At 46.8% G+C, this 3648-nt stretch overlaps 1 non-coding gene across 1 annotated transcript; it reads left to right on the forward strand.

Moving 5' to 3' along the window:
• The first annotated feature begins 3076 nt into the window (after positions 1–3076).
• On the forward strand, positions 3077–3152 carry TRNAS-CGA (transfer RNA serine (anticodon CGA)). The gene has a single exon. It is a non-coding gene; the product is annotated as a tRNA-Ser (tRNA).
• Positions 3153–3648: the final 496 nt, after the last annotated feature.

Genomic DNA, 3648 nt, shown 5'->3' on the forward strand with positions numbered 1-3648 from the left:
TGGTGGCAATGGGTGTTCGTCTAGGGACAAGCCGATTTGCACCCTTATGGGTGAGAAACGGTTTAGTGTGCATTAAAAATTATCCGCAAACTATTGCGAAACCAAATTGACAGTCCTAAACTTGGGAGGGTTGAATACTTTAGTTCCACCCGTCTTCGGGAGATTAGGGTCCCTGACTATGCAAGAGGTGCCGCGCTACAGGGCTCAGAAGCAGCATTTTCTTAGGCTGTATACTTCTGGACAAAGACTGTACCTGCAGCCACCATCCGAGCGTTTTGATCTTCATCAGTTTGGACATAAATGGTGGCAGCAGCCAACGGAAACACGCGAATCGCCCTCTCTCTCCCATTACTCCGTCGTCCAGTTTCAAGAGCCATCTCCTGGTTACGTACACACAACAGAATAGCCTGCCCGCCATTCGACAGCGTCTCCTGATCCCTTTCACACACAATATCTCTTTACCGCTGTCAAAGCCCAAACCCGTCGTCTAACCACACAAGGAACGAGACAGCACTTAAGTCACACACTCTGCAAGTATCGGCAGTGCTTTCGTTTGAACCGCTTAGCGCGGGCGACTTCAAAAGGTTAAGCGCTCAATGCACCGCATCATGCACGCGCTACGGCACCTTCAGTTCACGGCGCCTTAAGTACTGTATACGTAGCCCAACCGCAATGCCGACGACAAGGTTGGAAAAACATTCGAGGTCACCAACTCCTGCTGCACCTATGATGAAAGAGAGGCGGCGGGCGGAAAGTCGAAGTAACTGCAAGCAAAAAAAAAGAAAATCAAAAGGAAAAAAGTATGGGGAACATTAGGAAAGATTAGGGATGCATTTGTAACGTATACACGCTCTACGCTTTGGGTAAGCGGGAACGGAGGATGCACTCGTCAAATCCACACGACCATGGAGGAGGCAAGCTCGGAGTGAGTGTTCCGTGGATAAAAAAAAGTGGGAGGGGGAGCGATATGTGTGATCTGGATTAGAGGCGGTGCCCGCTGTGTCAAAGCAGTTCTCACACGCTTGACTCGCCTAGCTGGACGGCTTTCATGCCGAAGAGTGGGAACGGAAAGTTTTCTTTTCCACCGCACCGACGCCGCACGGGAGAGTCTCCACTGTTGGGAAACCGGGGCACAAAAACAGTTCTTTTTCCCAAACCTTTCTTCCCGGTTTCCCTATTTTCCCCCTTGCACACTGCTACCTACTGCGGGGGAAAGGAGGCGCTTTATACGGAGGAATACAAAAACAAACAATACGAAGTGATATAGACTTGGGGGAACTCGAACTAAGCTGTGTATACTAGAGGGAAAGAACATGGACTCGCTTCTATCACTGATGGAGTTTTTTTTCCCCTTTCGCCTAGTTCTCCCAGTCTTTTGTCCGAGATGTACAATTGTCCGACACGTTTTTGTCGGCGCAGCGGCCGAAGGAGACCCGTAGAGTGGGGGCAAAGAATAGGAACACGCCCATTGAGCAAAGCGCTTAATCCTGCATTAGCAGAGAGTGACTGACGCGTGTGGCGACTGAAGCGTGTGTTGTAGACACGCGTCGGATAGGGAGCTTGTGTGTGAAATTTGGATCTGCACAGGGATAGAGAGCTTCAAGCTGACGTTGTTCGGATACAAGGCGCGAGAAAGCTCGCGCAGTGGAAACTATTTGATTTCATTCGATTTGATTCGTTTCATTTCTCTACAGAAAAAAAATGGAGCAGGAGCTAAAGCCACATGTCCTGACAGAGGCTCCTGCCCCAGATAGCAAAATTCGGCATTCAGTGTACACTGGTCACAATGCTTACATACATATACATTTGTGGTCAAGCCAAGAATCAGCATGATAGTACAAATGTACACAAGAAATGAAAAAATACTAACTATTTACAATGAACTTTATGCACCTATATACTCAACACAGACATACCTAAACATACATACAGAATATAAAGCATAATATAGGGTGTTTACATTTTGACTTGCCAGAAACGGTAATAGACAACGGGTATTACGGCACTGAAATGGGTTTGCTTAGTAAATAAGTAAATGGGTATATGCGCCTGCCTTTTGAGTTGCGTGGCAATTTAATACTACACACGGGCAGTTTCAAAGGCTGTTGAATCGACAGCATTCGAGATTCACAACCACTGTCGAACTCCAAGTAATTGTGCCGACGCTACACGGCACTTCACACGTCGTTGATTACGCCGTAGCAGCGTTTTTAACGTCCAATAAGCGAAGACGATTCAAGCATAAACCGAGCACAGCAAATAGCCATGCCAAGCCGAGACTCCAAGAGGCAACCAGCCTACGACGTACTGCACCTGTTTTCCCGAGAACTTCTAAAGGAATCGATCGTATTTCTTTGCAATAGATGGACCATTGGCATCGTCACGAAAGCTACCGCCTCAAGTTCAGTTTTTTCCCCTTAGATTTAAATTTATGCTAAAACACTTTTGAAGTCCGGACTACAGAAGAAACTCCAGTTAGCGGCTGTCTCATGGGAATTAAGAGGATGAAATGGATCTAGGTAGGGTGTGTGAAGCGATGAACATACAGACGAGGTCTGTTATATTTATTTGTCCTGTAATACTGCTGTTTCATGGTGAGACCGTAGCAGGTGGACAGACAGTGTCAATGCAGTTTCACAGGAAATAAAATGCGTGACAAACAGAATAACAAATGAACTAGTCAATATTTATAACCAGTCGGCTGCAACACAAGAACGAAGCGGAAAATGGAGCAGGAAAGAGCCTTGACGTCCAGCTTCTTAAAATGTGACGTAACCGCCTCTCCTGAGTTATTTCCGTCCTCCATGAGACACAACGTTGACACATGCTTAACTCGCGCTTGTAACCACTCTCAGTACAACCTTTTTACTAAACAGCAGAGCAGTGCAGGGGAACGAGGGGCTCTTTATGACACATATGACAGAAACACAGTCATCTATTTTTTTTTTAAATTTGTGTTGTTGATCAACGAAAGATTAATAGGCTAATTATTTTAAAGACAGCTGATTAGAAACGGGCGCTATCAGGTTCGGTTACACTACACATAAAATACCCCCGAAAGACAGAAGATTGGAGAGCCGTTGCCGTAGCTCAATTGGTAGAGCACCGGATGCGAAATCCGGAGGTCGTGGGTTCGGATCCCACCGGCGGCATGTGGTTGTTTTTCTTCTGGTTTCTAACGAATTACCTTTAAAATAATTACCCTATTATTCTCCCATTGATTAACATTACAAATTAAAAAGAAATTGTGTCCCTTGGTTTTGGGGACTGTTAATTTGGCTTCCGTACTAAATAGTTGTTTCAAACATTTTAAAAAGTATCCTGCCGTTTATTCCCGCCCCAAAAACAAATTTAGCCCAAATGATGACCCGCCGCGGTGGCTCTGTGGTTAGCGCGCTCGGCTACTGGTGTACCCGGGTTCGAACCGGTGTACCCGGGTTCGAACGCTGCCGCCGCGACCGCGTTTCGATGGAGGCGAAACGCTAAGGCGCCCGTGTGCTGTGCGATGTCAGTGCACGTTAAAGATGCCCAGGCGGTCGAAATTATTTGGGAGCCCTCCACCACGGTGCACCTCTTTCTTCCTTTCTTCTTTCACTCCCTCCTTTATGCCTTCCCTTACGGCGCGGCTCAAGTGTCCGCCGATATGTG

Source organism: Amblyomma americanum, chromosome 9 (genome assembly GCF_052857255.1).
Source record: "Amblyomma americanum isolate KBUSLIRL-KWMA chromosome 9, ASM5285725v1, whole genome shotgun sequence".
Classification (NCBI taxonomy): Eukaryota; Metazoa; Arthropoda; class Arachnida; order Ixodida; family Ixodidae; genus Amblyomma; species Amblyomma americanum.